Raw genomic sequence first — 12,557 nt, 5'->3', positions numbered from 1 at the left:
AACACACTCCTCTTAGGCCTCCCTGCCATTTCCATCAAACCTCTCCAAATGCTGCAAAATGCAGCCGCTAGAATCCTCACCAATTCTCGCAGAACAGATCACATTATACCAATCCTCAGAGATCTACAATGGCTCCCGATACCCTCCAGAATACTCCACAAAACCCTTTAAACTATCCACAAAACACTACACAATCAGAATAAACATTTACTCAATGACTCCTTGCAGTACCTTACTTCCAACAGACCCACCAGAGCTGCCAATAAAGGATTCCTGTTCACTCCCTCCCACAAACTCACCCACCTCATCTCCACCAAGGAACGTGCCTTTTCCATAGCAGGACCAACTCTATGCCATCCGATCTTTGCCAAGAACACTGTACAAAAACCTTTAAAAAAACCCCTGAAAACCTGGCTATTAAAGTCAGCCTATACATAAATATCGCTCTCACCCCTTGCTTTCCCAGCAGTCCTATTCTCACCCATCCCCCCCCCCCCCACCAAAGATTCTAGAAACCTAAGCTATTTATATTGGTTATACTCAACTGTACATAGTTTTCGTTTACTCCAATCTCTTTCTTAACTGCATTCTTTAACCTCTTCCTAGCTCCTCTTCACATGCTTTTAGGGTTTAGGCCCACTGAATGGGGCTTTTTCTTGTTCTCCTTGGCATGCTTATTTTCACACACATCACAATAGTGGGAAAAGTGGCCATCTCACATGCACCACCAGCATAGGAAAAAGTCAGTCCAATTCCCTTTCATGGACATCATATTAAATGTAAATGCAGAAGTCAGTCAGAAATATTTGAAAAGACAAAAACAGTCCCCAAATTGTTCAGTTTCCACCTAGTCCCTTTTCAAACACCAATGTATGTAACTGTTTGCTCTGGGGCTCAATTCCTAAGAGTTTTTTTTAAAGGAGTGGTTGATCAGATGGTACAGTGCACCGTGGATGAAAGTTCTCCCAAAACAAGAGGTGACTAAATCCTCCCCATGGTGCTCTGATGTATGTTATTAAGTGCCTGAAATGACTTTAGACAAGTCCAATATTTATTTGTATTCCCTTTTTCAGGCACTGTAGGTATTTTCCTGACCTCAGAGGGCTCACAATCTAAATTTCTACCTGAGGCAATGAAGGGTGTGGTGACTTGCCCAAGGCCACAAGGAGCGGAGCAGAATTTGAGCTCTTTGTTTGCAGTTACTGCTCTAACCACTAGGCTGCTCCTCTACTCCAACAGATGTGATTCCGCCAGGTTGGGCTTTTGTTTTAGGCAAAGTGTTTACCAGCTACGTCACAGGCACGATCTGAGTGTGCACGGTTCTTAGACAGATGGGCCATTCCATTTCACAGTTCACAGATTTCAACAAATCCCTCCTCCTTGATATGGGTTTAACATGGAGCTTTGGGATCACATCTTGCTAAAACATAGATATGATACTCAGAATAAAGATCCTGAAAACATGTGGCTTCTAGGGATGTGCAGAGCAAAATTTTATGTTCATATTTTTTATGTCCGAAAGGGGGTCCCACTTGCGGCCAATATGGACATAAAAAAAATCCAATGAGTTGGGTATATGTACATATGTGCAAAAAAAAAAATTAAACCCCCTCACCCTCCTTAATCCCCCCCCCCAGACTTACCACAACTCCCTGGTGATCGAGCGAGGAGTGAGGACGTCATTTCTGCAATCCTTGGCGAGAAGCATGTGACGTCGGTGGCACGTTGAGTGACGCGGCGTCACGTGATTCCCGGCTCGTTCGCGCCGGACGGCTCGTTCGGCCCAAAAAGAACTTTTGGCCAGCTTGGGGGGGCCTCCTGACCCCCCCAAGCTGGCCAAAAGTTCTTTTTGGGCCGAACGAGCCTTCCGGCGCGAACGAGCCGGGAATCACGTGGCGCCGCGTCACTCAGACGCGACGTCACGTGATTCCCGGCAAGTTCGCGCCGGACGGCTCGTTCGGCCCAAAAAGAACTTTTGGCCAGCTTGGGGGGGCCTCCTGACCCCCTCAAGCTGGCCAAAAGTTCTTTTTGGGCCGAACGAGCCGTCCGGCGCGAACTTGCCGGGAATCACGTGACGTCGGCGTCACGTGATTCCCGGCTTGTTCGCGCCGAACGAGCAGTCCGGCGCGAACTTGCCGGGAATCACGTGACGTCGCGTCTGAGTGACGCGGCGCCACGTGATTCCCGGCTCGTTCGCGCCGGACGGCTCGTTCGGCCCAAAAAGAACTTTTGGCCAGCTTGGGGGGGTCAGGAGGCCCCCCCAAGCTGGCCAAAAGTTCTTTTTGGGCCGAACGAGCCGTCCGGCGCGAACGAGCCGGGAATCACGTGACGCCGGCGTCACTCGACGTGCCGCCGACGTCACATGCTTCTCGCCAAGGATTGCAGAAATGGCGTCCTCACTCCTCGCTCCATCACCAGGGAGTTGTGGTAAGTCGGGGGGGGGGGATTAAGGAGGGTGAGGGGGTTTATATTTTTATTTTGGCTCAACAATCGCGATTTCCCACATATCGAACATATCTATGTTCGATATGTGGGAAATCCGATCGTTTATGTCGAATCAATTTTTTAAGTAAAAAAAAAATATGAGTTGCGTTTTACTAATGCGGTCAATCCGAATGCACACCCCTAGTGGCTTCTCCCCAGAATGAGTCAGAAGAAAGGATCTTCTGACTCATTATCTTCTGAATGCTTCCCTTTCTTTGAAGGCAACGCCCCGTGACTCCTGTTTCAGACGAGCCACATTCTCCTTAGAATGAATGTGTGTGCATGTTTACTCTCAAAGGTGGGGTTCCATACTCCTTCCAGGAGCTCAGAGTTTCACTAGATAGAAGATTGATGTTCTCGCTCCAGTTGTTCCTCCTGGAGATCCTCTGTCTTTCAGCACCATCCACTGCAGCTTCTCACGCAGACTACCAGTGCTTATTATCACATCAAAACTCCAGTTTCAAGACACTCCCTCTAGAGCATGTGTAACCCTTGAAGTTCAATTTTCTTTATGACTCCTTGTGTCTGAAACCTGCACTTTGATTCCCAACCCAGTATCAGAAATGAATCCACACGCTCTTTAGTGAGTAACAGTTTTATCTTTACTGGAATGAATGACTGAAATAAATCTGTTCACTTCCTAAGCATCTGCATTTGTCATATAAAAACATGTATATAGTACAAGAGAAAACTCAACTTTGTCATAAACTCATGTTAAGTATTTCAACCAGAATCAGCATGTGATATAGCACCCGACCTTAAGCAGTCTCTGAACAAGCAAAGTCCCAGATTGTACCCTACTGTGTGTCCATTTGAATTTAGAGCTGAAGAGGGCGTCATTACTGCTGCTTCAACTGCCAAATCCACAATACAGCAGCCTCTATCCGAAAGAAGAGCTTCAAATCCTGACAGGGCACAGTTCAACTACTCCCAAGTCGTCCACAGCAGGGTTCCAGAAAAGAGAACCTTAATCAGCACAGATAATATTTATTAGTTCAGAGCAGGGCAGGAACTCTGTTCAAGCTGAGCAGTGATCTGTTCGCACACGCTCAATACAATCAAATTTTTATAAATCTCTTTAGGTAAAGTAAAAAAACAACTTCAATACATCTCAAAACAATGTTAACTAACATAAATACATTACACATGAATACAATTATAGAGGGCTGCTCACCTTAATCAGCACAGATAATATTTATTAGTTCAGAGCAGGGCAGGAACTCTGTTCAAGCTGAGCAGTGATCTGTTCGCACACGCTCAATACAATCAAATTTTGAATCTCCTTTCCCCCCCCTCAGCTCTTAAAGAGACAGCACTCTATTGTCAGTCTTTTCATGTCACAATGATGATTCAACATTTCTCTGCCCTAGTTCCTAGAGGTATGTTACACATGCTCACAAAATCTCTTAGGCACTACCATTAGGGCTCTGAAGTGCTGTACTGTAAACACTCAAAATTTGTCAATCAGGTCCTTTTGCACCCAGTCCACTCAGCCATGGCACCTGTCTACTTTCCCACTTGCACACACCCTTCTCTAGGACTATGGGAAAAAAAATGCACAAATTCTTTCTAGGGGAAAAGAGTCACTACTAGCCCTTTTCCCCATAAAGACTACTCCTCTTAGAGATGAAAAGACACAATTTACATAATTCTGCATGTCTATCTTACATGGGAGATACGGCTGGCATATTTACCAAATTCCACTTTCACCTGAGCAAATGAAGGAAAGAATCCAGAATACATATGGGCTGGGTACATACAGGCTACATTTTACTCTGTACCTGCAACCTGCCAGGAAGACCACCTGCTAGTTTGGTTCTATCATCACAGCAGGATTGTGCAACCTGCCTTCCTGCTTGTTACTCCTGCAAATGGGCCGGGAGGTCTGCATGGGTCAGGAGCTGTTATTATAAACCTCTTAACACTTGCAACCTCAACATTAATAGTGTAATTTGCCCTTGTCAGCTGGATATTAATTGGGTCTTTCCCTGCATTCTGCTGTTAGGTAGATTGCCCACTGGCACTGATATAGAATATTTGTCTTACAGTTATTTTCTGGTGAGTCTTGCCTATGGCTGTGCACCTTTGTACTGCGTATAACATCGGTGTTTTCACAGCTTCATTTAGAGATCAACTGCTTATTGTCTAAGATCTAAGTTTTTTGACATTGTGGCCTCTACAGCACTCCTGTTTTTAGTATCGCAAGCAGTGGTGTCGTCATGAGCAAAATATAAAAACCAAACAAAACTGTTATCTAGATTAGGCAATTTCTGTAATTTTTATGTAGTGTAATTTTTAAGTGTAAAAAATGTAGTACCCCCCCCCCCCCCCTTGGGTTTTAAAATGTAAAGTGCCTCAAGGGTCTGTTTTATATCCTGTTTAATTCAAATTCTGGTAGATTTTTAAAGCCCCACATGTGAAATCGTAGTGATACACACAAATGTATTCCAGGCGCACAGGGACAGTTTTTTATATATTCAGCATTTGTGTATGTATGTAGCCAGGCATGCCCACTCTGCATGCATAAAAAATGTGCATTGGCACAAATGACGTATATTTTAAGAGATGTGCGCCTATGAGGTGGCGCATTTAGGTGCATACACGTACATATATTTGCTACTGTCTATTTATGTGAGGTAGTGCAATGTTCATTTTTGCTCGTGTGCTTTCCTTGGCTGGGCTGGTCTCCCTGGATGAGTGGACACAGAAGCAGCTCAGGGGATGGGAAGGAATGGGTCAGGGACAGACTGGAACCTTCTGAGGGAGACAGAGAGAGGTATATAGGGACATTACACCTGGCTTGCAGGTATTGACTCATGGATTAAAAGGGTAATGCTGATGTTATCAGACATTCTGGTGTAGACTGGGGCTTACAGAAATAGATAGGGACGAGACAAGAACAGGGTGGTTTACAATGGAGGCTAGGAGAATGTTGTACCTACAGCTATTGAGGGGGGATACTCATTCTTGGGAGTCCCTTTCCAAGATAATGATTATAATAGCTGCATGGGTGCTCAGATTAATATGCCTGAGCAGAGAAAGAGAGAGGAGGAGAAGAATGCGCAGGAGGGGGAGGAGCTGCCCCTTACACAGAGCTTACAGGACTCGGACAGAGTTTCTGGATCTCTCCGAGGAGGAAGTCATGTGCAGGTTCAGATTCAAAAGGAAACCATACAGTATCTATGCCACTGTTAGAGCAGGACTTGCATCCCACCACCCAAAGGGGCCATGCCTTGCCAGTAGTGATATAAAGGTCTCTACTGCCCTGGCCTTTGTTGCTACCGGTACCTTTCGGACACCTCTATGGGTCTCATCTGGAATCACTCAGTCTGTCATGTCTAGGTGTATAGAGCAGGTCCTGGCTGCCTTGAGCAGGAAGACTCAACCCTTTATATCCTTCCCTTGCAGAAGACAGGAGCCAGCATGTCCATCTCACCTGGTAGGAAGTTGGGCTTCCTGCTCAATTCTCCACGTTCCTGAGACATGGTGTAAGTAGGATAAAAAATGGCCAAAATCTACTTTTGTAGGTTGGATAATTTGTGCAAGTATTCGCATATTATGCACAAAGATGGGGTCAATGTGAGCAAACAAGTGTTGTGCGCATATGCAATTAAAGTTCATGCAGAACATGTGCGTACATGCTGATTAGTATGTGTATCATGAGAAGCTCACGGGGATTTGTATGCATACAATTTAAAATACTCAAACCTACACGCGGCAATTAGGCAGATGGTTTCTATTAGCGATCCTCCACCCACTCATCAGGACTCACCTAGGACCACTTCCTAATGAGATCCATAGTGATATGCCTGAACATCATTAAGTAATCAAGGGAAGCCTGTTCCTGCTTATGCAGAATCATTGTGGATAACATCAACACCTGACTTGCTTAGAGTGTGGAGGAGTGGGTTGATTATCACAGGTGCATGTGACCTTGCAATCTAGATCCTGTGTTCTTCCTAAGGCTTGCTATGTGAGCAATACCTGGAGTAGACTTGTACATGCAGCTGCTATTGCCCCAGCAAAAGGAAGTTCAGAGAACTAAAATTACAATACAATAATATAAGAGGTCTGAAAGATTAGGCCTAGAGGATTTGTCTATTCTAGCCATCTGTTCATGGGCATAAATATTAGAGATGAGCTTCGTTTTTTTCTACCGGGTCATTTTTTGAGTCGGACACTTCGGGGTAAAGTTCGTTTTTCCTCGGTTCGTTTTTTGGAAAAACGAACAAAAACTAAACGGGGAAAAACGAAACAGGCCCAAAAAACAACGTGGAAAAACGAAGCTCAAAAAAATCCACCCCAAGCATTAAAATGTACTATAATACATTAAATACAAGCCCCCCCCCACCCCACCATCCCGATCCCTCCCCAAGACTTACTAACATCTCTGGTGGTCCAGCGGGGTCCCGCGAGCGATTTCTCCCTCCATGCCGTCGGGCTGTCTGGCCTGCCTCAATCAAAATGGCGCCGATAGCCTTTGACCTACTATGTCACAGGGGCTACTGGTGTCATTGGTCAGCCCCTGTCACATGGTAGGAGCAATGGATAGCCGGCACTGGCTGAAAGTTAGGGATGCTGGCTGAAAGTTAGGGATGTGTAAGAGTCTTGTTTGGATAGCTAGCTATTGCAACTCAATTGTTTGTGTTTTGTGATATCTGAAGTCCATGGGATTGAAATAAATCTTTAATCTTAAACTTTGTACCCTAACATATTCTTCACATTCTGTATATACTGCATGAGCACAGGTACCTAAAGGATTACTGCATACTGGACATGCAGACTCACAGTAGAAAATGTAGAGAGCTGATAGGGACTCTGGGGTTCTCTCCCTACAAACCCCTCTTTTCTTTGCTAAGAGCCAACTCCTTGATTACAATGTGTATACTCTGTTCCCCCTTAATCCTATGTATTACCTCTCTACCCCTGGTAAATCTGGAGTAGTTCCTCTTCCAGCCACATAACTCTGTACATTAGTTTCATTAGAAAGTTTGGGGGAACCAACCCAGAGTTGCTTTCTGGGACCCAAGGAAGTGTAGTTGACCCAGCAGTGAACACTAGTTCTGCCTCTCCCCTAGAAATTAAGCTAAGACGGGGATGGCAATTTGTTCCTACTTTCCTGCACAAACAGAGCAGAACGCTGATCAGTTTTGACTGTCCAGGGAAGGCACAGCAGAGCTGTGTGTGTTGGAGCTGCTTACCTCGAGACAGGATAGCCATCTGAGTCAGACTAGGGTGTTCTGTGTTGTGACAGTTGATAAGGTCATGAAGTGTAATGGCCAAGACTGAAGAAACATAAGCTCATTGGCTTCCCACAATCCCCCCACCACCTCTGGTGACCATACTAAGGTAGGGGGGAAGGTGCAAGAGAGTAAAGGAAGGGATGGTCAGGGCAAGCAGGACCATATAAAAAAAGATTGATGGACATAAGTATAATACTGGGGGGTGGGGGGTAGGGGAGGGATCTTACTCCCAGAGTTGAAAGAGCAGTGGGCCTTTTCCATTTTGTAGTTGCCTTCAGGTACCAGCCTGTGTTGCCTATGCACACATCTGTCCTAGGGGGGAAGTGAATGAAGGTTTCAGAGGGAAGCAAAGTGAGGTTGAGGAGAAGACCAAGAAAGGTATTGTGGTGGGAGGTAGGGGACCTTGCTATGGAGGACTAGGATCACCAGAGCAAAAAGAGAAGGGAGGCTAGAGAGGGGGAGTTTAATTCTATCTACCCTCCTTCTTACCTGGGTGATACTACATCTGCAGCCTCCAGCAACTCGCAGTTTGCCTTTGCCCTCCAGTGCTTATTGCGCTCTGCTAGAATTAAAATGGCTGAGGGTTGAGCACTGCAGGAGGCTGGAGGTAAGCAGAAAAGTGTTTTGGCATCTATGTTGTGTATGAGTATGTGCATTTAGGAGAGACTTCATTCCCTGCCCTTGCCCCAGCTACAAAGTTGCACTTCCTTAGGGGCTACAAAGGCCCACATCTAATTTTCTTCTCTCCTTCCTTAAACATTCAAGTACAGGTCTCCTCATCATGTCACTTCCCTCTGCTTTGGAGAGCAGAAAGTTACTGGTGTGCTTGGTGTTTTCATTGGTCTCCTTGGATATGGACGTGTAACCTGGTAATGTACTGCATGATCTTCTCTTGTCCTCCTTTGGTATGGAATGAAGGCATCTACAGCTAATGTTGTATGAATTCCTCTCTCTCTACCCACCACATCAAATCTCTCAGCTGCCCTCCTTTTTCCCCTTTAAATAGTTAACTGTAAGACTGCCACACTATCCTGGGACTTGGGCACCACCTGCCTGCAGTCCCTGGGCAAAGGTTGGGAACAGAATTTCTATCCCAGGTTATTTGGGGATTCCTGTGATTTCTCATGGTTTGAAGCTTGTAAGACCACTGGGCATTTCTTGGGGAGAGGGCATTGGGGGGGGGGGATCACCAGAGGGAAGTCCTGCCTAGGAAATAGAGGAATGGTGGGGAGCCACTGCAGCATCTTTTTATTTGTCTGATATGTTTTTGGAAAGACAGTTTGGTTAGAAGACCTGGGAGTAAGACTTTGGATGCCCCTTCTTCCTTCCCTGGCAGAGGTACATCAACAGCTGTGTGTTCCAGGGGATCTCAAAGCCAACCTGGGATAAGAGAGAGAGAGATTGCAAGATGTATTGGAAAACTGTCAATAAGATGTACATTTCTTTACCTGCAAGGACCCCCACTTGCAGGCCTATGCAGAAAGACACACTCAGCTGATCATACTTTTCTGCATGCACTTTAACACACATTCTCTGTCAGCCAAAGTTAAGGGCGATGCAGCAAGGATTTTTGCATGCAGAAATTTTCAAACAGCACTACTGTTTAGCACCCTCGCAAGGAAATTCCATGCTAATGAGAACATTAATCGTTACTCCATGATGCAGAGAGACTACAAATTATTTATTTATATATTTATTTATTTATAGGCTTTTTCTATACTGATATTAGTGGGTACATCAAATGGGCAGCAGATTTTATTTTGTGCTTTAAAGTTAACCCCTGGTTACAACTGAAGTTAAGGAAAAACGATTACCGGCATGGTTAAAAGGTGAGGTGAAAGAGACTATTAGTATTTTAGCAAAAATAAATCCTTCAAAAATTGGAAGCAGGATCCATCTGAAGATAATAGGCAAAAGCATAAGCATTGTCAAATTAAGTATAAAACATTAGTAAGACATGCAAAGAGAGAATTTGAAATTATGTTGGCCATAGAGGCAAAAACTCATAAAATCTTTTTTTAGGTATATCTGAAGCATGAAACCTGTGAGGGAGTCGGTTGGACCGTTAGATGACCGAGGAGTTATTGGGGTTCTTAGGGAACATAAGACCATTGCAGAAAGACTAAATGAATTCTTTGCTTCTTTGATTACTAATGAGGATGTTGGAGAGATACCAGATCTGGAGATGATTTTCAAGGGTGATAAGTCAGATGAACTGAACCAAATCACTGTGAACCTGAAAGATGTAGTAGGCCAGATCAACAAACTCAAGAGTAGCAAATCACCTGGACCAGATGGTATGCATCCCAAGGTTCTGAAGAAACTAAAAAACGAAATTTAAGATCTATTAGTTAAAATGTGTAACCTATCATTGAAGACTGGAGGGTGGCCAATGTAACCCCAATATTTAAAAAGGGCTCCAGGGGTGATCCGGGAAACTATAGAACAGTGAGCCTGACTTCAGTGTCGGGAAAAATAGTGGAAACTCTTCTAAAGATCAAAATCATGGAGCATATAGAAAGACATGGTTTAATGGAGCACAGTCAATATGGATTTACCCAAAGGAAGTCTTGCTTCACAAATCCATTTCATTTCATTGAAGGGGTTATTAAACTTGTGGATAAAGGTGAACCAGTAGATGTAGTGTACTTTGATTTTCAGAAGGCATTTGACAAAGTCCCTCATGAGAGGCTTCTAAGAAAAATAAAAAGTCATGGGATAGGAGACGATGTCCTTTCGTGGATTATAAACTGGTTAAAGGACAGGAAACAGGGAGTAGGATTAAAAGGTCAATTTTTTCAGTGGCAAAGGAAAAACATGGGAGTGCCTCAGGGATCTGTACTTGGACCGGTGCTTTTCAATATGTTTATAAATGATCTGGAAAGGAATATGATGAGTGAGATCATCAAATTTGCAGATGATACAAAATTATTCAGAGTAGTTAAATCACAAGCGGGTTGTGATAAATTGCAGGAGGACCTTGTGAGACTGCAAAATTGGGCATCCAAATGGCAGATGAAGTTTAATATGGACAAGTGCAAGGTGTTGTATATAGGGAAAAATAACCCATGCAGTAGTTACACGATGTTAGGTTCCATATTAGGAGCTACCACCCAAGATATAAATCTAGGCATCATAGTGGATAATAGATTGAAATCGTCAGCTCAGTGTGCTGCAGCAGTCAAAAAAGCAAACAGAAAGTTAGGAATTATTAGGAAAGGAATGGTGAATAAAACGGAAAATGGCATGCCTCTGTATCGCCTCTGTGATGAGACCACACCTTGAGCACTGTCTATAGTTCTGGTCACCGCATATCAAAAAAGATATAGTTCACTGGAAAAGGTACAGAGAAGGGTGACTAAAATGATAAAGGGGATGGAAGAGCTTCCCTATGAGAAAGACTAAAGAGGTTAGGACTTTTCAGCTTCGAGAAGAGACAGCTGAGGGAGGATATGATAAATGTCTTTAAAATCTTGATAGGTCTAGAACGGGTAGATGTGAATTGGTTATTTACACTTTCAGATAATAGAAGGATTAGGGGGTATTTCATGAAGTTAGCAAATAGCACATTTAAAACTAATTGGAGAAAATTCTTTTTCACTCAATATGCAGTTAAGCTCTGTAAATTGTTGCCAGAGGATGTGGTTAGTGCAGTTAGTGTAGCTGGGTTTAAAAAAGGTTTGGATACGTTCTTGGAGGAGAAGTCCATTAACTCCTATTACTGGCATCAATAGCCTGGGATCTTCTTAGTATTTGAGTACTTGCCAGGTACTTGTGACTTGGATTGGCCACTGTTGAAAACAGGATGCTGGGTTTGATGGACCCTTGGTCTGACCCAGTATAGAAATTTCTTATGTTCTTAAGTTTGCAGCACTATTCCTATAAGAGTCAAAAAAGTAACAGAAACATGAAAATGTAAGAATGGCCATTGCACCTTTGCCAAACACTCAGAGCTTACCCTAATTAATACTGGCTTTACAAAATGTGCAGTGAAAACCTGTGCTCTTTTTATTAGCGCCAAGATTATTGCATCAGCCTGTTGGGAGACTAGACCCCTGGGAAAGACCAAGGAATTGAGACTCTCAGTGCAGAGGTACTGTTAGCATTGGAAGTGTATTTTTAGAACAAACCAGATAAACCCTGGCAACCTGTGAAACACTATTGTCAAAGGCCTACCAAAGAAAGGAGAGACACATACAGTTGCCAATATAAAACCATTGTTTAAAAAAACTTGTTAAAAACTATTTAAAATATAAAAGAAAAAAAATGAAATAAATAGGATAGGGGTGCGAAAAACTAAGGACCAAAACTTTTTACAAAAATTGAAAAAGGGGCCATGGCAATAGGGAGGCCAGAAACCACACATTTAGAGGCCTCGCCGAAAAAAGCCCATGCAGCAAGCCAAGGCTAGCAGAATCATGGAATGATGCTCCTGGACCTCAGCTTGGTACTGGACTTCTTGGGCGAGACCCCCAAGGGCAATTTCATCATCCTCAGCCGTTCCTCTATCAGCCGCGTGGCCTGAACAAACTGCTTCTGAGAAAAAGGTTCAGTGCCTTAAGTGGGTGCGCCAGGTGCTGAACCTGGTTCTCCAGCCAGGCCAGCATCTGATGGAAGAAGAAGCGGAGAGTGAAGGGGACCTCCCTCGGCCAGCAAAGGATGGTCAGTCTGGATCGATGCATTCCCTGCTACTCCAGTCCAAAAGGGGAGGAGGCCCTATTTGGAGCGGGTGAGGGAGCTGTGGCCCAGGGTGTACCTCTGCGAGGGGTTGGACCACTACTGCTGGCACCTCTCCTGCTGGTGGTTTTGTTGGTGGCAGCTGCATTAGTG

Source organism: Rhinatrema bivittatum, chromosome 2 (assembly GCF_901001135.1).
Source record: "Rhinatrema bivittatum chromosome 2, aRhiBiv1.1, whole genome shotgun sequence".
NCBI classification, from domain to species: Eukaryota; Metazoa; Chordata; class Amphibia; order Gymnophiona; family Rhinatrematidae; genus Rhinatrema; species Rhinatrema bivittatum.
This window is presented reverse-complemented; position numbering follows the sequence as displayed.